We start from the raw sequence: 23,189 nt of genomic DNA on the forward strand, positions 1-23,189 counted from the left end.
GGGCAGTGTTTCCTTGCCTCCTCCCCCCAGACTATCTTTCTGTTAATGGCCCATCATTGTCCTGCTGCATGACTCAGAGATAACTCCCTCCAGACTATCTTCTGTTAACGAGCCTAATCAACACTTGGCCTCATGACTCATTACCCCATTGTGAGATGCTCCACCCAGAGGGAGGAACCAAGCATCCCATCATGGATATAACTGGGACTCTGAGCACCAAAGAGGGGACTCCACTGGATTTCCAGAGGACAGGAGCTACACAGCCACCGCTGGATTTTCTGAGGAAGAGCAGACCCCTTCTACTACAGGATCACCACTTCAGAGGATTGCAGCCACCATTCCACCAGACTGCTACCACTACCCTGCCTAATAGGGACTCAGGTTGTATCTTGACTCTGTCAGTATTTTCTTTTACTTTCTTTTCCTTTTCTTTAATTTCCATTAAATTGTTATTCTGACTTGGTGCCTCTCACTGGTTTGTTTTCAAACTAGCACACTGACTGTATCCCAAAACACCCACAGTGTACAGATAGACCCTCTCTTCTGAATTGTGCCTACAGACACAATTGGCAGGAGGTAAAGGAAGAAAAGATATTAGTTTGTTTTGCTGTTGTTTCCATCAAGTTAATTACTGATGCAGTCTGTGTTGGGTTTTACAATCTTCATCTGATTTTAATTTTATAGAATGACTCCATTCCCCAGCATACCTTGTTGATTGGGTCTGGAAAGAGAGCTCACACACAGCTCACACACAGCTCAGGTGAGTTTAATGGGCTTCATTTTCTTCTTAAGTTTTGGAGTGATTTTCTAATGGGAGTTGTTCCTTCTTGTGGTCCTCTAAGACTATTGATATTTAACTATTGTGGACCAGAGGAGTGTCCACAACTCTGTGGCTGCAGCTCCTGTAAAACCTGCAGGTTTATACTGTGTGGTGGCTGGACTTGGGAAAATACTCATTTTGTGATGGAACTGTGTCTAACACCTCTGGATAAAATGGTACTGCCCAAAACTCTCAAAAAGACTTGGGCTGATCATTTTTATAAATGCATAATAGGGATTACTGTGATTATGTTATCCAAGTAAGGATATCCAAGGAGAGGCATTAGAAGGTAGAACACAGAAAAGTGATAAAAAACCATTTTATTATAATGAAAACAGTTTCTCATGCTGCTTCTGTCTGTTGCAAGAAGGGCAGGACTGTGCATGCATAAATCACAGCCTTACAAGTATAAAGGAAGAGTGTGAAGAAAACCTAAGATCATCCAGACTTTTTTCACATGGAAAAGAATCTGTAGGATGGGAAAAATATTCATTGACTTACAGGAAACAATAAAATGTCCCAAAGAAAATATAGGAGCCAACTGATTTTATGTGCCACCATCTGCAATCTATAAATACCCCCGTGGCAAACTCAAAAGATCTCAGTTTATTTGTGACTGGGAAATGGAGACCAAAAGCAGGCTCATATATAAATACAATGGATTTCACAGCCCCAGGATTTATTGTGTCTCCTTCAGCAATGGGGGTTACACACTGAAACAAAGCTGAGCCATAATGGGAAAACTGTCCTACTTGGGATTTATGAATTTATAAAGGATATAGGCAGTTCTGTTGTGTGATTCAGCAGTAAATCACTGCCTGTGGGTGCCAGAGCTTGCCTCAGGTGGGAAGGTGCTCATGGAAGGACACAGCACAATTCCCAATGCAGCCACTGGGCACCAAATGGGGATAAAGGGAAGAAGGGTGAGCAGAGAACCTACCCCAAATCCAAAGTGCTCACTGAAGCACAGCAGTAGCCAGCACTGAAAAGATAAAACTTCACAGCCAATATTTGGAGGGGTTTTTAAATTAGGAAATATATTCTGTCAGGCTTGTATTTAACTTTGTTTGCCTCACCCTTTCCTCACCTTTTGCTCACTGTCTGCCTGTGAGTAGGTTAGGACAGGTCATGGTTACATGCAGGTTTCATTTACCTGCAAATTTAAGTTTCCATTGCTTTATCCCTGCTTTATATGACATAAAGTGTTTGATGATGTGCTGCAGCATCTATGAAATGTTTCTCTTTTCATAATTGCAGCTGCTATATTCAATTTTATAAGGGGTGGGGAGTGTGTGGTGATGGAAAGAGAGGTTTCCATCCCCAGTCTGATTGTGGCAGGAAGGTTCTGCTCTCATCCTTGCAGAGGATGTGCATGTTGAGAGACAAGTTTCTGAACAGCAGGCACAGTGCTGTCGAGGCTCAGATGGGATCAGGCTGTGTATCAGACTTCAAATGGGGCATAATCAGGCGTTTCAGACCCCTGCTCACGCTCCTGGAGGATTGGCCTGATTTTCAAAAGTACCAGGCAATCAACAGCCCCTTACTGATTTCAGTGGGAACTAGTCAGCCCTCAGTGCATCAGAAAAATTGGGCTGGTTACCTAGAAACCTGCATATGGTTTTCAAATCTTTACTCTGGGGGTGTTTTATTTTGACTTTTTTTTATCTCTGGAACTAGCCTCTGTTTTTCTCTGCTACATATGCTCTTCATATGCTTTTGCTTACTCTGCAAATAGTGGTTTTTTTGGCACACTCAGCCCTGGGATTTCTGTTGATTAATACATTTTGTCTTTTCTAGATCTGCCTTGGAGGAGTTAAGGAGTTTGGTTTTGGTAATCAAAGGGTGGTTTTCCCTCTCCTCTGTTTCTCCAAAGTTTTCCAATTAATTTTGCTGAATTGGGAGTCTCATTTTTGGTCTCTGCCATTGACATGATTTATAATCACTGAAGTCCACAGGTGACTATTCCTTCTCCCCTTTTGGTACAGTAGGTCCTCTGTATGTTGTGATTCAGCCAAATGTCTGCTGTCCCCTCTCATCCCAGGGAAAATGACCAGTAGTAAGAAAGAGGAGGGGTCAGAAACAATGATCTGTGAGCAAGAGCAGAGTTTCAGCAGAGGAAAGAAAAGTCTCTGCTCTGACAACACAATCCCAGAGGTGATGGGGCTGTATCCCTGTTGTCCCCTGCCTCCTTCTCCATAAGAGCAAGATAAAAGGGTGTTAATTTTGCAGCAAAGAAAATGCAAGGTGGGTATTAGGGATGTTTCTTTCCTGTTGGGGGTTGACAGAATGCAGAGGGCTGGATAGGCAGGTTGTGGAGCTTTTGGAGGAGCAATTAAACAAGCAGGTTTTGGGAGCATAGGGTGTTGTTTGAGTCATTACAGACTGAGGAAAGTTCCATCCAGGGAACTGCAGATGCAGGAGATCCACAGAGGGCTGCAGCTCCCATGGGTGGACATGTGGATGGTCCTGAGCAGAAAAGAGGCTGAGAAATGCAGCTCTGGAAGCAGGTCCCTAGAGGAAGGATGGCAAAAGGCGATGACCCTTCCCTTACTGGTGTGACTGGAGCTGTCAATGACTGTCACAGCCAGGTGCTGGTTTCCTTCCATCTGACACTGGGAATCTCCTGCTCCTTTGACTGACATGTGTCAAATAACACACAGGCTGGGAGCATCCAGGGATGTTTGTCCTGCCTCTGCAGCAAGGGGTCTTTGCCTAATTTCACAGGTTCTTTCCCAGTTCTCAGCGCAGAAGAGGCATCAAGGCAGTAGAGTGCCACTGAAACTGGAAAAAAAGCTGGAGTTTGCAGATATTCTTTCAAACCAAAGATCCAAACAGAGCCCTTATTCCCACATTAGCTTGGTACATGTTTTTGTAATCAAAACAGTGGAACAGGCTCACAAACAGCCCTTCCTGAGGGCTTGGGAGGGTCAGAGGTTCTGTCCTTCTTCTCTCAGTCTTACAGCTCTCCACACCTTCCATCAGAGACTGGGGCAGAGTGTCTTTTTGGATAAAATTCCCTATTCCTTATTCCTTTAGCAGCTTCCTGTGCTGCCAGGCAGCAGCATGGGGCATGCCCAGGAGCAGAGCACAAAAGGAATCTCAGCCAGGTCCCCATGTCCCCAGGGCACCTCAGCTAGTTAGAAACCTCTGTGCAAAGCACTGAGCAGAGGTTTTGTGTAGCCATCGTGACAGTAATGTTATGAAAGATGCTGCTGATGTCAGTCTGAGACAGGAAACATGTAAGGAATTAGAAACAGACTCCCTTGAAAGAAGCAAGACAACAGGATATATTACAATATCAAAATTTGCTTGACAGGTGGGATTTATATATCACACAGTGAAAGAAGCTGTTTGGTGAGTGATACATTTCATATTAAAATATATAAATCATTCACTTGGAGAAGAATTGGACTCTGTGGGCAAGTAGCTTTGCTACTGCATCTGACATGCTGCCTGTTAAAACAGATATATTCATTTATGAATCTGATAATCATTACCTACTTTTTGTGTTTATTCCATGGTAAAATTCAGAATTAGATGCATCAGTCACAGCATCTGACGATACTCTGTGTCTGTTACTGGCCTGATTGTGTTATTCCAGTGTTGCAGATAGTTAATAATCCCTAGTTAATCAGTGTATCTATTGATTAATATATATTCCCATTAAAGTAAATATAAATCATAATAAATTAGATAACATAACCATAATAAACCTGCTGTATCCAGTATGTAACACACTAAATCAAAATTAGCAATTACTAATTGAAATTATACCCCCTAGTATAGCATTATATAAATCAAAGGCATTTCTCTAAAATCCATGCATCATTCAGAAGATTAATCCTCTGGCAACTGTAAATGTTTTTCTACTACATTCATTTGGCTAAGCTGGATAATGGTAATAGCCTTGAGGTTAAGTACACAACACTGTGCTAGAGCTGATGGGGTGGTTGTTGCCAGGGTGTCCCTCTTGCCCATCTCACTGCACCTACCCCTGTGCCTGGGGCGTGCTCAGGGCACTGCACCCACCTTCAGCTCACAGAGCTGAGGGGAGATTGTCTCTGCAACGTGCTGGGAAGGCTTTTACCCTGTGCACTTGGACACAAAACATTGGGGCACGAAAATAAAAGTGCACATCTGAAAGAAACATTGGGGCTTTGGATGATCCCAAACCCACTGGGGCTTTCCTCTTCCTTACTTCCTGCTTGGAACTCAAAAGACTTGAGAGGAATGTTCTGAATTTCACTCTCCATCGTCCCAGGGAGTGGATGGGAACACCCAGAGGAACTGCTGTCCCATGAGAGGACAGGACAGTGACTGAGTAACTCTGCATTGACCCAACAGCCTGGCATGGACAGCATCAGGCCAGAGGGAGGGGATGCTGCCGGGGTCCATGGAGGGTATCTGGAGAGAAATACCCTTTATTAATGATTTTGGAGTGCATTTCTGTAGGGATCTGTCAGCAAGGGTCTGGAGAATCTCCGCTTTGCAGCCCATGCAGTGGGGGGAAATGCTGATTGCTCTGGGGTAAGGAGAAACAGGTGAGGCAGCCTGAGCTCCCTTCTCTTGCAGCAGCCTCACAAAATGTCCTCATCATGCCCAGAAACCCAAGTGGAGGTTACACAAACGTCTCCTGCTTGCTTTGCATTTTCAAAGCAGAGGACTGGGCACCAGTCCAAACCCATAATCTGTGTGAGGGCATGTCACAACAAATAGGAAAGGGATAATTAGAATTTTATGAAGTGGCTCTCTATAATGCTACCTACTGTTTACTTACCAACAATTTTAAATTTAGCAACTGATGCATTTTTAAGACCAATTAAAAGAAACCCTCTAAGAAGCTCATATTTGCTCGTAGTTATGTGGGTTTTTTAAAACAACCTCATTTCCCCAGTGGGACCAATGTGTGTGCATGTGTGTGTGTGTGTCTGCTCATAAAATGGTACTGAAATGTATGAGAGCATAGGAATGTGGCTTAACAGATAATAACTCTTGATTTCATTGTTTCAAGTGTTGTGTTTTTTCTAGAAGTCAAGGAAAGTCCAGTTCACTGAAGAGAACAGAAGAGAATGAACCATTCCTGGGCTTTCAGCAGTTTGGGAGAAGATTCATGTAACAGGTAAATCTAAAAGCAACCTGAGATGGAATGATTTCTTCATTGTCGTTGATCACAGCTGTGTAACTAAGCTAAAGTGGTTTTCTTTTACCCCAGGCAGGGCTCTATTTCAGTGGTATCTCACACCTCTACATTGTGTCCAGATACAGTAATTTGACATATTGTTTGGGAAAAAGAAGGTGCTTTGGCAAGACACTGCATTTTACGTTATTGATTTGTTGTAGCTAATAGAGCTGCATGGATATTCTTATCCATGGGCAAATCTGAGAGTATTAATCTACCCACACAAAGGTTTGTTTTAAAAGCCAACACAGAGAATTTAGCTCAGCTCTTGACCAATTTTTGATATCTGATCACCACTGAGGCTCCCAGTGCACAAACAGAACCACAATGCAGGGGCAGGGCAGCCTCTGCTGTGTCCTGCCAGGAAATTACCCCCCTCTTCCAGCCTTAACACGGCTGGACCTGGGCACTGCTCTCTCCTTCTTACAGCACTTGGAGGGCCATGGTTTGAGGAGGAAGACAGGGAAATCCTGTGTCAGACAGAAGGGCTGTAAGTCATGGGGTAAATTATCCTTGAGCATAACCTGACAGGGATATGGGCCAACTCAACCTCACTCCCTGTCTGACTTAGATTCAGGTATTTAAATCCAGTTCTCCCACCCATGAGAACACTGCCCTGGAAAATGTTTGCCCTGCTCTCAGCAAGAATTTCTCTGTGCTTCCTCCCTGCTATGGCAGCATTGTGCTGCCCAGCTCTGGATCTCTGTGTGTGCATCTCTGGCATGCCAGAGTTAAGGCTGGGTGGTTTAAGGAGTTGACTTGTGCTTATAAAGGCAACCCCATTAGACATCGTCAAGGTCCAATCTGTTCATGTAAAAGGCCACACGTTTAAACACTGAGCTACATCCAAAATCTGAAAGTGTTGCTCCATGGTGCTCATGATTAATATGTGTAATAAGTTTTCATGATGTGGACAGGGTGAATGGTGAAATGGATTCAGGTCTTTTTATTTTCTTTTTAGCTTGTTATTATCTAGAGAAAAAAACCACTAATTACTAGAAGCTAATAGCTAGTGTGTTACTTATCCTCTTAATTAGAACCCTAATTATTAAGTGTGGTGATAACCACTAGTCAGAACATATTTGCTTTTTTAAGACTTTGTTTATCTGTCTTCCCATTCCCTCTTTTTAATGACACTGATACCAGCAGAGTTGCTGGAAAGGGAATACCAATAATTTCCCTGTGGGAAATGAGTCATTTTGAGTCTCCTGAACACTGTTATGATTTTCATTCTGTTGTAAAATGCTTTTCACCTTTGAACTGCTGGCTTGTGTTAGATTCTGATATTAAAGTGCTAACATTCGAACCTGTGAGGATGAACTCAGGGCAGCAGAAAAGGTCACCTCAGCAGCACAGGAGCTCACTCAGCTTCTGCCATGTGGGAGGCTGGAATGCTCCTGAACAACACGGTCTTCAGCTGCCCATCCCAAAATCCTGAGGGGTTCAGTGAAGGATTGCTCATCATGCCTGCCTAAAGTTATCATGTCAGGTTGGGATGTAGCTCCACTGACAATCTCCTGCTCTTCATCCTTTGGAGTGGGAGGCTGGGATTTCTGGGTGCTTCCATCCCCTGTGTCTGCTCTGAGCCCAGCACCCACTGCCACAGGAGATGTCTGTTCCAAGTTCATCCTTGCTCAAGGGAAATGCCAAGCAACTACATGTGGACTGTTAATAAAATGGCTGTTTAAGTAGAGAATTAAGTGTAAATACCTGCCAAAAATCCTGTATTGAGGTGATTGGTATAGATGGGCCACTGCCAGAAGTTGTAATATTACAGCATTTTTATGGAGTCTTATTAACTTTTGCCAGGGAGTGGCACATTGGAAGTGACTGAAGTCAGTGATTTAAGATGTGTGGCAGAGGGGAAGAAAGATTTCTTGATTACAGAGCGCGGTGTACGGCTGGGCATGAGCTGGATGTGCTGCAGCACACCAGAAAAAGTACTCTGTTAGCTGTAAAATCTAATGGCAGGAGCAAGACACCCCTGCTCCTCCTGCCCTTGATTCTTGGCAGTTTGGATTACAAAGTGCTTAAAGGATGTGGCTCAGAAGAGATGTGTTAACTGTGTGTACAGTCGGTGTTTCTGTGGCCTCATTAGCATTCACAATACTGCACACTGATTTGACATTGTTTCTGCCCCGAGGAGCTTGAAATCTAAAGGCAAAACCCTGTGACCATCTGAAATCTGAACATTTCTAGGAAAGCTCTGAAGAAAGGATTCATGAGACTGTGAACAAATACGTTTTAGTTGCCATGTCAAAAGCAGGGAGCAGGCGGGGAACAAACAACTGGAGCGGAGGAGAAAAATAGCGAGAGAGTCCTAATTGTTGTCAGCTTGATTCCAGCCTTGTTCACCCCGACAGACTCTTTGTCAGAGGAGGCTTTGCTGATTTACACTGATGTAAGCAAGAACATTCTCCATGCTTTTATCCAACACAGCTGCTGCTGCAGTGGTTTTAACCCCCTGGTCTTTCTGCCTTGTTCAGTCTTTACAGGTGCATGGGGAGGAACAAGCAGCAGCGCAGCCAGGCAGGATGGGCAGGCAGCTGGTGGTGCTTCTTCATGCAGGGACACACTTGGAAGAGCTGCAGGGGTTGATCTGTACTCCTGCACACCACCTGAAGCTGGCCCCAGTTTTTCCTGAAAAGTGATGACCTTCCATGTAGGTATCTTTTCCTTTGGGGTGTTCAGAGCTACCGAGAGCACTTGGTCTGGGTGAAGTGCAGGCTGTCCATCACATGACCAAAAAACCTTTTCTCTTGTTCCCTTCTGATTTTCAGACGTAAGCTCCGTTACTGGCAGGAGAAAATTTTGGTTTCCTTGTGTCACAGGTTAGCAAGCATAGTCCCAGAAGGGATGTCCCTACACCTTGAAAGACACTCAGCCCAAGGCAGGTGGGGGTTTCTTTGTGGAAATAAATATGGTCAGCCCTTTCTGATTCCAATTCTTGGCAATGCTGCAAGAGACAACAGGCTTCAAAAGCAGCTCCCTTTTCTGTGCTGGTTTATAAATGTCTCTGTAGCTACACTAATAGCATAACATATTCTCTTTTTTTTCTTTTTTTTTTTTTCCAGCTCTCTTCTGCTGGAGGGGTGCTGCAGCAAGAGATGGAGAGGAAAGAAAACTCTTTGTCTTGAGGATTTGGCACATGCTGTCAAGATGCCACCACTTAGATGGGACCCAGCTCCCTGAGCACCGGTCACTTGAGGCTCACCAACACTCAGCAGAGTGTTCTGTAAGGTCACAACATGTCCCACTGCCAGGTAAATTCCATTTGTCCATCTTGCCTGGGAGGCTGGGCTGTCCTGGTGTCTCCCACACCTCTCTACTATGAAGTCTTACAGGCTTCTCCAGTCCTGCCTGCAGCAGTTAAGCTTTGGCTTTCAACTGTGGTTTTTTGCATCCATGCAAGTGTTTCTGTGCAGTGATCAGGGGAGCTTTCAGCACCATTTATTTATTATCATGCTCTAATATCACACTTTCTTAAAACATTTATGTACATTGCTAGGAAAATGTGTGATCACTTAAAATTGAAAGCTGCCTGTTGCTGTTGGAGCATTTTAAAGAAGTTAATGACTACTGGGGTGGGGACTAATAGCACAGTGCTTTCTAATTTTTGTGCTCATTTTATGCTTTTTAGCACAAAAAATGGTACATAACTGTAATATGTTTGCTCACACAGAATTACATGTGCTGAAGGTGCCACCTGATGTTTCCTGATGTTGCCACACTTGAGGCCTCTGGGTGACATTTGTCTCTGAACGTTTCTGGTCCCTGTACTAATAGTATCATTCATAGAATATAAGGGATAGAGAGTCCTTCCAGGCGTGATCTGCTTAGAGATGCCTCAAATTTCATAATTATTCACGATAATGGCCCACGGACAGGAGAGAGCTCCTCTGTGGAAATGACAGGAAAGTAATTTCTGAAACTGTGTGGGTCTGTGCATTCAGCATTCCCTGGGAAGGAGCCTGTACTGGCACAATTCCCTTGCACAGGGTTCTTGTCCTTACTGGCCACTGGCAGAACTGAGTTCACAGGTCTCTGTATGTTGCACTGGGTTTCTTTCCCTCTGAGCTGGAGATGTGCAAGGGAATAAAATCATTAAATTGTTCCAGCAGCAGGAGTCCAGTGAATGGGTAATTGTCACACAATGTAAAGGTGTTTTGAAAGAGTGGAGGAAAAAATAATCTAAATGTTCTCCTTTTACTGGGAAGATGTATTATTATTTATGAATAATTTTTGCTGTTGAAGGGAAGTGGAAGATACAATCAGAGAGACCATAAAAATGAAATGTATAAAGTGTTATTTACATTATATTGGAGAAGAAGGAACCACTGGTAGGGGGAACACTGGTTTATTTAAACACAAAATCAGGTTATTCAGAATTGTATTCTTAGATTAACTGCTGTACAAAATGTAGTCCATAATTCTTCCTGCAGTAGAAATATGAACCCTGGTGAGCACTGCTAAGGCTCTGTAAGTTTTGTTTGTATCTCCAGACCATGCTGGTGTCTGGGGTTGGGGCTATATTCTGCTGCAGCAGGAGCTGAGCAAACCCAGAGCTGAGTGAGAGGCAGTTTTCTGAAAAGTTTCCTGTCCCTACAAAGAGTGAGAGAACCAGTGAGACCACAGCACCCAGCACTGGAACCAGCACTGCTGGTGTGGAGCATCCACAGCCCGACCGCCTGGGGCAGGAGCTGTCACTGTCCTTCTTCCTATTCTTAAAGAATAGACCAATTTTTAATGAGGTTTGCTACTAATTGTCAGCATTCAAAGGTTCATCACTACATCAAGACATGAAATTATCCCTACAGATCCTCTTTGGCTGTCAAGTCTATGGAACCAGGGTTATATTTGGGATGCTTCCTGCTCTCTTTATCCATCCATTGCTTGTTACAGTGCTAGAAGCAAGATCTGGAGAGATCTTGGAAGACAAAGATAGCACAGAAAGGAGAAGAAGACCACATTTCTTAGTTCCCAAGATGCATTTGGAGACTGGTGTTGCTGGACTTTGTAGGTAGATGTCGCACCTGATTTGTAGGATGTGTGATCTGTAAAGAAAGTTTTTTGCATTTGCTGTTTCAGTCTGTCAGTAGTGGAGCATGAACAGGCATGAAATTTCATAATCTCAGATATTTGCACTTCTGTATTTTACCATAAAATTGACTGCTTTCTCAGATTGGAGAGATTGGACTGTGCTGAACAGATTAGGGTCTGTTAGCACAGGGCAATCCTGCTCATCCATTAAACAGATGAGCACTCAAAAGGGGATTGTAGTGCTGGAAATTCTACCCAGAAGGTGATAACTATGGCCATGAAGAACATTTTCTCATCTCTTCCTACTGACAGAAAACCAGCTCAAGTAATGTAGGTTTATAGCATATCAGATGCCTGCCAAGGGAAGAGCGTTGCTTAAAATCAGCTCAAACCTGCTCTTTCCGCTGGGAAAGGGATTTCCTACAGAACTGCAGACTGTGGTGGCTGCTTTCTGCTTTGCATGAGAAATGACAGTTCCTGAGAAAAGGAAAAAGCCTTGGATTGAAAGTTTGGGGTTTGATAAAGATTCCGAAGTTTTGGTGAGAGCTGGAGGAAGTTTTATGTTCTGACCCAGCAGGACAGAAGTGCAAGGTGCAAAAAAGGACGGTGCAGAGTGAGATACTGCTTTAGAAATGTCCAAGGCATTTCTTTCCCTTGACAATCTCCTCCACTTGCTGTCATGATCAGCTGCTTCCTCAATCCCTGCTTTGATGTGTTCAGGGGGAAATTCTAACCACTGCTCTGGGTTGTCTGCAACCCTCTGTGTGTGTGTATAACCAGGCTTGGGAAAAGAATAAAGGAAAAGCACTTTTGCTTTCTTTTTAAGGAGGAGTTCTTCCTTTTGAATTCTGAAATAAAGCTGATGGATGAAACACAATTCCAGGTCACCACCTCTTGAGCACTAGGCTGGTGGTTCTTGATGCTTGGACCCTCTGGATGTCCAATTTCTGCATCTGCATGTGAGGCTGAACACCACAGTCTGCAAATATCTTAAAGAAAGGTCTGGAAAGATAAGGAAGCCTGGATTTTATTGACACAAGGCACAAGATTCCGAGTGGCCCATGCATAAAGCTGCCTATAATGAAATGTCTGCACAAAGCAAATAAAACAGTACAACTCCTTTTTACCATTACGACACCCCACACAAAGCACAGACTTTGTGAATAATTGGCACAGTGATATATCCTCAAATTTATGGTATTGCACCAAGTTTTTCACTGTGAGAGTAAACACAGGGGATGTGTTATCTGTCAGGGGTAAGAGGGGACAGGCAGGCTCAGAAGCTGGAGATCTGGAACAGTCCCTTGTGAGCAATGTCCACAATCCAGGGAGAAAATGAAACACTGCCAAGTGTTTAAAAATCATTCATTTTATTCCAGTATTACTCAGTGCCTGTAGCTTGGTGAAATATTGTTTGGAAAGCTGATTGTTCAAATGGGTGTGGATATAAAACCGAAGAAAATGCTGCCCTTGGAGGCAAGGCCATAGTCCTTAGTTACAGTTAGAAGCAAATAAATAGTAACTATTACTCTGCAGCCTTTTGAGAGCTTTGTGTGCTCTTAAATCCATGAATGACTGTGTAGGGGAATAAAGAACTAAAAGCTAACCTGCTTAAGATAAAACCAAGTTCTAGGAGTTTTCTCTGCTAATTTTGGCTCAAGACTCCTGCTGAGCCTAAAGTAAACACTGTGAAATTGGAAGAAACCAAATAGGCTGTTTAGGGGGTTTTATTACACTCATTATTTTTATTTTTCCTTTTGTCTTTTTTGGATTTTCCTGGCAGCACCTGCTAGTCCCTGCCTATATGGCCTATGGGATTTCTCCTTCTTTCTTTAAGCTCATTCTTTCAAGAGTTAAAGGGTTCTGGTTACTTCAGAGACAGAAGTGAGACCATGCCATGTATTGTTCACAGAATGCATCCAGAACTCCTCAGGTTCCAAAGTTACAGGACACTCAATAAAGTTCCTTAGAGGAGGTTTGATGATGGCAGGATGCACAGGAATTACAGGAGAAAAGTTCTGGGTGATTTGTATGGTTTGAAAAATGGTGTTGGCTTACAACCTCTGGACTTAGTCTTGAAAAACATCCTTTAAAAATCAAGACAGAATTTGGGGATTTCAATTTTAATCAACCTGAGAAACCATAACTTGAATCATCAGTACTGAAACATGAGTCACTTGTTTGCCAAAACATGCAAAAATGTCTGTTCTTTGTTAGAACACTGATTAACCAACATCAGCTTTGAAAAACTGGCAGGTCTCATCAATACTTCCAGATAGCACAAGTGGAGATCAATACTTACACTGAGATCTAAAAGGAGGAAGGTGAGGCTGCTCCTCATTTTCCCCACGGACCATTGCTTTACCTGCTCTCGAATATAATCCTTTTCAGCACAACCAAACTTTTCAAGTTTTCATTTTTAACATTCAATCCACTCTGAAATTTTTCGAGATGGACTTCAAATTTAATTTGGTTTTGGTATTCTGAGAGCAGCACAAGGAGTTCATATAATAATACTATATAAAATGATTGCCAACTTTTTACTTTGGAGGCTTTTACAAAAATTCCAAATCACTACTTATAAGTGCAAATATTTACATATACAGACGAAAATCTGGCTATAATTTTTATTTTGCAGACCACATTTCAGAGCCAAGACATGAAAGAAGTGGATTCCTGGGCTGCAGAGTCAGGTTGGTTTATTTCTTGCTAATAAATTTCTAACAGTGTACATGTTTACTGAGATCTTCAAAATTAGCCTTTTCTGGGAAGGTTTGGAACATCAGTTGTCAGGCTGTACTTTAGAAATACAGTTCTGTATTCTATTTACCCTCAGTCCAAGCAGATGCTCTGGGTGGCATCTCTGCCCATGGCAGAGGGATTGGAACTAGATGGTCTTTAAGGTCCCTTCCAACCCAAATCATTCTGTGATTCTATTTTGAGCTCACAAAATGGCAAATTCTTAATCTTTGGGAATTTTTGAGGGTCACATAGTTAATTTGTCACTATTTCTATCCAGTTAAGTCCAAACTTACCTGCAGAATGGAATTATAGGGAGGTTCCTTTGTCTTTAATTTTTGGCAACAATGGTGTGTGTGTGTGATAGCTCAGATTGGAGAGTGAGTATCTGAGTTTTCTTATCAGATAGCTGAGTAAGCAAACCTGTCTGTCCTCTTCCTTTTTATAAAATTTCCACCCATCTGATCATTTTTATCTTGGAGAGAATGGGAAGAAAAAGCAACTTTCCCCACTGAGCTTTAAAGACTGCTGGTGAAATAAACAGTCCCACTCAGCAGAAAGTTATCCTCAGTGAGTGGGTACATTGGAAAGGTTACGAACTAAAAGAAAAAAGCAAAGGCCTAAATTGGATTGCTGGCAGCAGCTCCTCATGTTTCACTTAAGCTACTTTAGTTAAAATGACTTTCCTTTTTGTTTGCCAGGAAAAACAAGATGCTTTGTTTAAGTTCATTACCTCTAATATTTTATGAGTAGGTGAGTACTGAGCTATGCTCTGTTTTCTATGACCTGGACTCTGAGATGAGAGCCTTGCTGTCTGGGAAGTTGCCATTCTGTGTCTATTGGGATGCAGAGCATCCACCATTGTGCACAGACTCTCTCTGAGTTTCCATTTGTACCCCTTCTGTGCTTGGGTTTGCAGCCTCAGCAGCTGTGCTGCATTAGTAGGGGGGAAGTGCTTTTTTCTCCCACTTACTTTTATTCTTTGCTTCTCAATGTTGGGCACAACTGAGATGTTTCTCTCTTGGGTCATGAATAAGGTCAGACTTAAAGCACAAACATGGTCTGTGCTCACCATCCCAGGTTCCCTGGTGCCTGTAGAGGTGTAGGAGATGGTTTTGCTGGGAAGCACCTTTCCTGCTGGCCACAATGGACAAAATTCCCAGTGTTCTCACCTTCCTGGACTGATGTGTCCACAGCACACAAATATTCTGCATCAGGCTCTGGCCCATTTGTCCTCTGCCTGAGGCTGGCTGGCTGCTCACTGCCATGTAGGAGACCAGATTCTTTGGGACGCTCTTTCACAAGAATTTACTACACACAAGAATAAGGACCTTTCCCTGTAGGCAGGTTGAACTCAGATGTTACTAAAGATCTGGGACTTGTCCCAAATTGTCACTAAATCATGGCTCTTCTGAGGAATAAAAACATTTTTAACTCTGCTCCTGGTTTCCTTGGCCACATCTGGTTTAGTCTGGGTGCAGCCACACTGGAGGTGTTGCTGTGGGTCCCTGCAGGGCTGTTCTGGGAGAAACAGTGCCAGAGGCACCTCACTGATGCCAAGGAATCTTCAGTACACAAAGGGGGTCCTGCTATTATGCATTAATCTCATTTCAGAGCAAAATAATTGAGAAGACAGAGTATCACAAGGAATGATGGAGGGTTAAAGAGCAACCTCTGTAAAAAGGGTATGAATAACTTGAGGAAGGCACATCAAAGTGCTCTCTTGGGCTAAGAAGCAGTCCAGCCTCATCCAGAGACTGTAAATAATATTGCCCCCAGGGTTCTGCTGCTCAAGTAACAGTACAATAAAATTCTTTCTGCAGACCATGGGCTCGATTTGGATGCTGGTGTTACTGCAATTTCCAGAAAGTTTAAGTACTGCAAAGACAGTGGAAACTCAGCAGTTTGGCTTCTTCCTGGTGCCTGCCCCGAGCCCCCCACAAACACAGAAATTGCAGCTACACAGGACTGGGATTGTGGGCCAGAACAGCCCCAAGCCCTCCCCAGTTTACATAGGGGCCAGTTTCTTTATTTGAAAACCAGAATGAAACAAAACCTCACAAAACAAAACAAGTAAAGCTGCTGCTTTAAGGACTCTTTCTTCAGTTTTAGCATCCTCTAAACGACTCCAATGGACTTTGTAGGCAGATACATGAGGCACGCTGTGGGTGAGGATTAAGCAAGCCCAGTTTAATCCTACAAGGAGTAATCAAATGTGGAAACACCCTATCCTTTCCCCTTGGGGGACGTTCAGTGAGTGGCCGTGTTCAGAGCAAGCTTTGTTGCTGGCTGGAGCCACCTCCTTGCTGGTTTCCTAATACTGCAAGAGTTGATGCAACCCTGCCTATTAACTTTTTATTTTATGTTCTGTATATTTTTATTATGAAAGAGAGTAGGGAAACCAGTGTGCTTGGCTGATCAGGTTTATTTATATCCAGCCTTGGTGTTTCCATTATGACTGGAACACACACAGTAAAGAACTGAGATCTTTTGCCTTTTTTTGAGAGAAATACCAGATATTCAAGGCAAGTTGTTAGGGGACATGGTGAGCAAGTTTTATTTTAGAAATGTCACTCTGTGCTACCTGGAAATCGAAAACATCCATTCCAGGTGTCTTTGAGCATTTGGAAATGATGGTTACCTGAAAGCTTTGACCCAAGTTTCACACAGAAGGCAAAATGAGTAACAGTAACTAAGTGAAAAGGAAAAATTAATTGTCTTTTTCTCCCTGGAGAAGAGATCCATTCTGCTGGAGCTGGATAATACTTGGAAGCTACAGAGCTCCTTTTCATTAGAGAAATGAAAGGCTCATCATCCCTAGAGCTCTTAATTAGGCACCTTTTGCCATTCACAAAATTCTCTGTCTCTGCTGTCAAGTCCTATTTGTTTTAAAAATTGATTCATTCTCTTCAGTTCTTTTGTTGGGCAGCAGAAATGGATAGACCAAATGAGTCCAAACACTTTGTAAATTGTAAGAGGTTTAATATAATCAGCGTGGCCACGCCAAGCTCAGAGAACAAGTGTACAGCAGTGCTTTGGTGCCAAACGCTCACAGAGCAATAACAAAAACCACGTTCAAAGTGGAGAGGGCTACAGAGGAGAGGGAAAAAAGTACATATGGAGTATTAGCTCCCTGCAGACCTATATGCTACTCTTTCATTTATGGTGGCTATTAATCCACAGGAATGATATATCAGTTAGGTGGGGGGGATCAAAATGAAAGTGCTTGGTTTTAAAAATACTCAGGCTGAATGTTTTTAGTGTAGGTTTTCTGATGAAAAAGGTTTAAACCTTTCATTTAAAGGAGGTGGAACTTCTTTTTCAGCACCACCTGAAGAATAATGTCTTTTGGGTGTTGAATATAAACTGAGATCAACTGAGATGTGTTTGTGAGCCTTCCTTTGAAGCATTTCCCCATATGATAATATTCAGTGTCTGTTTACAAGGCTTTGATTTCATGCAGGAAACAACTGCTTTTGTACAAACATGTAAATGTATATATGAATGCGAGTATTTGCATATAAATGTTTCCTCTTCATTGTTTTCTTGTTTTAAAAATCTCAACCAACCTTGAAACAGGAACAGAACAATAACCATCGCTAGTGGGACCTGACTGACTGGAGCTCATCAGTGAACCCAAGCAAAGCTGCTGCAAGTTGCACCCTGCAGGAGGCTGAGCCTTCCAAGTGTGTGCTTGCTGCTTTCCAGGCTGAGAAGGTTCTCCAGTTACCTGCATTTTCAGGTTTGCATGATCTGTTCAAGAGGTAGCACTAAATATACAGGTTTTTCTGCAAATTTTGTGTGAACATTCTAGGTTTTTTCCAAAACCTATCTTTTAGGTTTAAAGCTACTTTGAAATTGTTTTTTTGCATGGTTAGAGGGGCAAATGGCCCATTATTAATCAGTGTGCTGCATTTTGGAAGGTGCAGACAGGGAAAGGTAAGTATTTAACTTGTGTAGAAGCTGTACATTCTGAGGAGAAAGAGTTTTAGATAAAGGCCAGCATGATTAGAGGGAAAGGGTAGATATAACTGATTGAAAGTCTTACAGGAGTACTTTTCACACTGATTATCTGATTGTCTTTTCAGTACATACATCTTTCTCTTTAAAAGTGGTGCCAGTTTGAGTCAGTGCTTCCTGTGTTGTGTGGCTGCACAGGTGAGCTGTGCTGGGAGAAAGCCCCAAAGCCTTTCCTCACATGCACACGAAGGGTTACAGACCATGTGTTAGATGCATGAGGTATCCCTGCGAGCTCCATCAGCCAAATTGTGCCAACACTGGTGTCTCAGCTGTCAGTGTGGGGTTTCAGTCATCTTTTTTCTCAGCCTGTTAGAGAAGTTGTCAGAAAAAGTATCAGTGTATTAGAAACAGCTTAAGAAATTATAAAAAATGCTCACCTCTTGTATTTCTGTGCCCATTTGTTTTTGCTGGTGGCTTTTCATGAGATCCAACACAAATACCTTTATTTAGTTGAGTACAGTGTGATTTGCTTTTTAGTTCCTTCTTTTACAAAGATAAGGAGGTCTTACTCCTACTTTATTGATTGAAAGTTGAAATTTCCATAAGCACACTGAGAGTCTTGCTGACAAAGCAGTGTAAGCAAATTGTCTGAGAGGTACTCCCTTCCCAGAGGATGGAATCGAAGAGGATTTATGGAAGAGCTTCACACAAGAAGGAGTTCTGCTTTTTCCCACATGTAGAAAGTGCTCACAATGCCCAGCTCAGATTGCTGAGTTAGATCATGGACATTGCCAACAAGGCCTTCTCAAAGGCAAGTGCAGCATTTCATGCACACATTTTTTACCCAAGGTTACAAAAGTCCCTGCAGTCTGTATTTTGCTTACAGACATGAGAGATGATCCATGCACCTACTCTGCATTTGCACTGGATTATCTGTAATTTGCAGCACAAGTTCTTTTGGGTAATGAAAGTGAAAGCATTAAACATCAGGGCCTGCTGGAGCTGTGCAAAACCCATCAGAGGCACCCTGTAGACTCTTAACTTATTTGCACTGTAAAAATATCCTTGGGTCACCACCTGTGGAAATTCAGAGTGAAACCCTACTCAGAAAAACTGTTTCATCTGGTGGGGTATCAGGGCCAGGCATCTGGTGGTGTCAGAATGAAAATGTGACATGTTGTGTTCAGCCAGACCTGAGATGAATTCTGAAAATTGCTCAAGCTTGGAAAGCTTTACATGATCTGGGAGGAGGATGAGCTGCTGAAATGCTCAGCAACCACTGCAGATCCCTCATATGTGTTGAGCAACACAGGATTAATAAATCTCAGGCCCAAGAGAGAAAAGTTATTGGGGGAGAATGAGAACCATGCAAAGCCTCATGTTTGTTTCTGGAGATTGGACAGCTCCAGTAAACCACTGAGTACCTGGCAAAACAGTATGAAAATCTGCAGCTGTTTCCTTTGCCAGCAGGTTTGTTTAACCCCTGACAGAATCACTCCAGTAAAGGTGAAGGGTCTGGCCACGGCTTCAGTTTTTGAGTTTTAATCAATCTTTGAGCAGTTAGCTCAAAGCTGTCTTTCAGATCACAATAAATCATGATTTGGACCTGTTTTTACCTTTCCATCTGAAATTAGGACGCTCAGGTTAGCCCTGCTGGTGACTGGGAGAGCCATGGTTAGAGGACACATGAAAAGAATCTGAATTCCAGTTTTCCCTCCTGTGTGCAGCATTTCCAGAGCTCCAGCACTTGCAAACAGCTGTGTTAACACATCTGGAACTGCTCCCATGAGGATCCATCATGCTAGGAGCCCTCCATAGCTCTGGGAGCACACCCTGGGGCTCAGCCAGGCATGAAACCAAGTGAAAGAGCTAATTCCTGACAGGAGAGCACTGCCACTCGTGTTGCTTTGCTGTGACAATCAGAGGAGGTGGTTACAAACCTATGTTTACATCTTCCCATTTTACTCAGCTCCAGTAATTATTTACAGGTCTAATTGCCATCAGATGGCTGTATTTTAGTGCAGGACAGTATCAAAGACCCCAAAAGCTTCTGTGAATATGTGGGTTTTACCTGGAGCCTTTGGAAGACAGAGGACAGTACTGATTGAAAAATTGCAGAAATCACAGAATCACTTAGGTTGGAAAAGTCCTCTGAGATCACTGAGTCCAACCTGTGACCCAACACCACCATGTCAACCAGACCAAATAATGATTTCTGAAACCAGTGGGAGTTTTGCTGACAGATACCAGATATTTCAACGTTCTAAAACCAGCTATAAATAAAACTGGCAGCACTCAACTAAATGGGAGCAGGAAGGAAAATGTGTTAGGGAAGGGAAAACAAATGCTCCATTTACATAACAATAAAACTTTATATAAAAAAAGAGGCAACCTGACAGTGTGAAATACCTTTCAGTACTGCCTGCTCAGGACAGCATAGTAATGCCTGACTGAGTAATCTCAGCTGAGAGATGCAATGTGGTGGGAGATGCAGAGGATGTGTTTAATCACCCTGTTCTTTGCTAAGTGAGTCAGATAAAAGACTGTGTGAGGACCATAGTCGGAGGAAGGAAGTTACTGTCAGTCCTGGGCATTAAAACTGAATGAGTGTACATTTTAAAAGTTTCACATATTACAGCCTTCTGAAAGATTCGTTGATTCAGGGATCCTAAAACAACAAACAACCCAATGGTAAAGGACAGCCTTAGCAAGGGACGTACTGTCAAACTCTGCAGCTGTGGGAATGTGGCCACAAGATACTGATTTTGTAGAGTCCTGAAATTATTTGGGCCCACTACTATCTCCATTACTGCTTTAAAACAGAGTCTGAAAATGCCTGTGATTGGAAGAAGCAATTCTGTGCTGAATTTCCCTGGCAAATCCTATCATTCACTCTAAGAGAGGAGAAGTTGCTGAACTTGCACATGTAGGGAAAGACAGTGAATTACAGAGGTTTGCAGCCTCATGTGGAGAGAAAATTGCAGGATTCATAAAGCAGTAGCTGGAGGAAGTGTGTACAGATGCTTCAGAGACCTCTTGTGCAAACAGACAACACCTTAACTCACAGATTTAGAAGCAGAATTAACTTTGTTCTTCAGCTCTGGTTCTCTTAACTGCTTCACTGCTGTCACAAATTGTTCTGGAACATGCTCTGGGCTGCCTTTTTTCGTAGAATTGAGTCTGTAATATCTCCCCCCAAACTAATCACCTTCAGCAGCTCTCACTGGATTTGGTGGCTGGGCCCTGGTAGCATGTTCATCTTTTAACTTCCAGTATCTGACAATTTACTGTTTTCTTAATATTTCACCCTGGACATAGAGGGTAGTACCTAACAAACCTGACTGTATGCACTTGATTTTACGCCCTTGTTTTTCAATTTAGACACAGCTGACTCTAGATGGGATTCATTACAGCATGAAATACCTGATTCAGCAGATGTAACATCACACGGCACCATCCTCATTAGCAGAAGTTTCCTGAATCCATTTTGAAGTTTATAAAAAACATCAAGTATCAGTATGGTCAGTTTTACATACCATGAAGCAGTCAGGGCTACTCATGGAGCTTACCACATGTTTTCTCTTTATTAAATTGATGCAGAATTCATTATATTTCAGAGGGGAATTTGATTTTGTACTAGATAAATAAATATACATGACTCTATAGATGATAACTCCTATATGTATTTTTTTAAAGTTCCTGTCTGTATTAGGGGTGTTCACATACCCACCAGAGCCTTGCCAAACTAGCTCACTCTTATTTCCCTGTCATGCATGCCTTGTGGGCTATTAATGAATAAATAGATTTTTTCTTCCTTTCTTTTTTTCCTTTCTTTTATTTCTATAATCACCTGACCATTTGTCCTGGAAGTGAATGCCTGCCCCTGTGCTTCCTTCACAGAAAATGCACTTTGTTAGGCATGCGCTGTGTGTCCCTGTGGAAGTCCCTGGAACCTGATGAGGCAATCCCTCAGCAAGAAAGTGCTGTCAGCAGGATCTCCAGATCCCATTAGCAAACCTCTGTGGAGCAGGGCACTTAAACAGCCAGCTCTGGATGTGTCTGTGAGAGCTTTCCAAACAGCAGAGTCTGCTGGAAGCATTTCTGGGCTCTGCATGGAAAGCTGCCCTAACTAGGCCCATGTTACAAAATGTCCCGTGTGAGCTGGGCAGAAGCTGAGGGGTTTGGAGGAGAATTCTTTTGAGGAGAATGGTTTCAGACTGCTGGGGTTTGAAGTTTGTTAGAGACCTACTGAGCAGCACTGCCTCGTGTTCCCCTGGAGCTGCTGCCCTGCCAACGCAAGGAGTGACTGGGCCAAGGCCCTGCTGGGCACCCCAGGCCCACATCCCACGGACGCTGGGCTCGTTCATGGGCTCTTCTCTCGCCAACTTCAGCCACGCTCATCTTGGGGCTACCTCTGCTGGGTGCTTTCCCCAGCTCACCCACCACCTCCTCCAAGTGCCCCATCAGCCTGTCCTTGCTTGAAGAGCTGCTCTGAACAAATCCTGTGTGTACAGGGTCTTGTAAAACTCAGCAATGGAGCACCAGACTCCCTCCAAGGAGAGCAGTGATGGGAGCACTCCACAGAAGCTGCTGTAAGCAGGGGTTTGAAGAGCAGGATGAGAAGGTAGAAGAGATGAGTCAGATGTGCAGCAGGCTGAGTGTGCACAGTGTAAGAAAGCTTGTGGCACTCTGAATGCATCTTTCGGTTTTCTGAACATGCTTTTGATTTGTACAAACTAAATCAAAGAGCTGGGTGAGCTAGGTGATCATTCTCAGAAGGAGGAGGCAGCTGTATTCAAGCTCTTCCCCTGACCTGAATTCCTGGCTGAAAAGCAAACCAGTTTCTTAGCTGAAAAGTAAATGTCAAAAGATACTAGAATTAAATTATTTTTTATTTCCACCTATCAAAGAAAATTAAGTGAGAGAGATTAAGTGGATAAATGTATCAAGTAAACCAGCAGTGAAAAAAATATACTCCCTTTCTACAACTGTAAACAATTACTACCATGTGATTTGGAAAGTGTCAATTAGCTCTAAGCACAGTGAATCAGAGCTGCTTTCTGGTGTAATGAAAATAGAGCATCTCCCCGTCACATCAGTATAGATTGCATTAACCTTAATGACTCCTGTAAGGCTAAACCTTGTCTTGCTGGCAGATTGAACACTGTGCCTTGTAAGCTTTGCCTTTAACTTATCTTTGTAAAACTTGCATTGATTCTACTCTAATTTAAACTAGAAATACAGAAATTGTCAGGTCTGAACAGACCACTGGTGCAACTAATTTGATTTTTTTGTTGCTAACTGCAACCAGTGATGGATGGACTCAGGGAAAAGAAGAATGATTCATTCCCTGTCCCCTCCCCTTTCCTCTTTCCACTTGTACCCTCTTCCTAATTTGTTTAATTAAGTGTGGTGTGATTTCTTTACCCCAGTTGATGACAAGTTTGTGTA

General features: G+C 42.9%; 1 long non-coding RNA gene across 2 annotated transcripts; it reads left to right on the forward strand.

Annotated features, from left to right (window-relative positions):
• The first annotated feature begins 281 nt into the window (after nucleotides 1-281).
• LOC138117570 (uncharacterized) lies at nucleotides 282-21,330 on the forward strand. 2 transcript variants are annotated; one of them, XR_011154720.1, is made up of 9 exons: nucleotides 282-381; nucleotides 685-760; nucleotides 5,849-5,939; nucleotides 8,199-8,400; nucleotides 8,486-8,661; nucleotides 9,074-9,262; nucleotides 13,678-13,732; nucleotides 17,358-17,520; nucleotides 21,120-21,330. It is a non-coding gene; the product is annotated as an uncharacterized lncRNA (long non-coding RNA). The 2 variants fall into 2 exon arrangements; XR_011154721.1 differs by lacking the exons at nucleotides 13,678-13,732; nucleotides 17,358-17,520; nucleotides 21,120-21,330 and adding an exon at nucleotides 9,682-10,334.
• Nucleotides 21,331-23,189: the final 1,859 nt, after the last annotated feature.

The sequence above is a fragment of the Aphelocoma coerulescens genome, chromosome 12, assembly GCF_041296385.1.
Source record: "Aphelocoma coerulescens isolate FSJ_1873_10779 chromosome 12, UR_Acoe_1.0, whole genome shotgun sequence".
Lineage (NCBI taxonomy): Eukaryota > Metazoa > Chordata > Aves > Passeriformes > Corvidae > Aphelocoma > Aphelocoma coerulescens.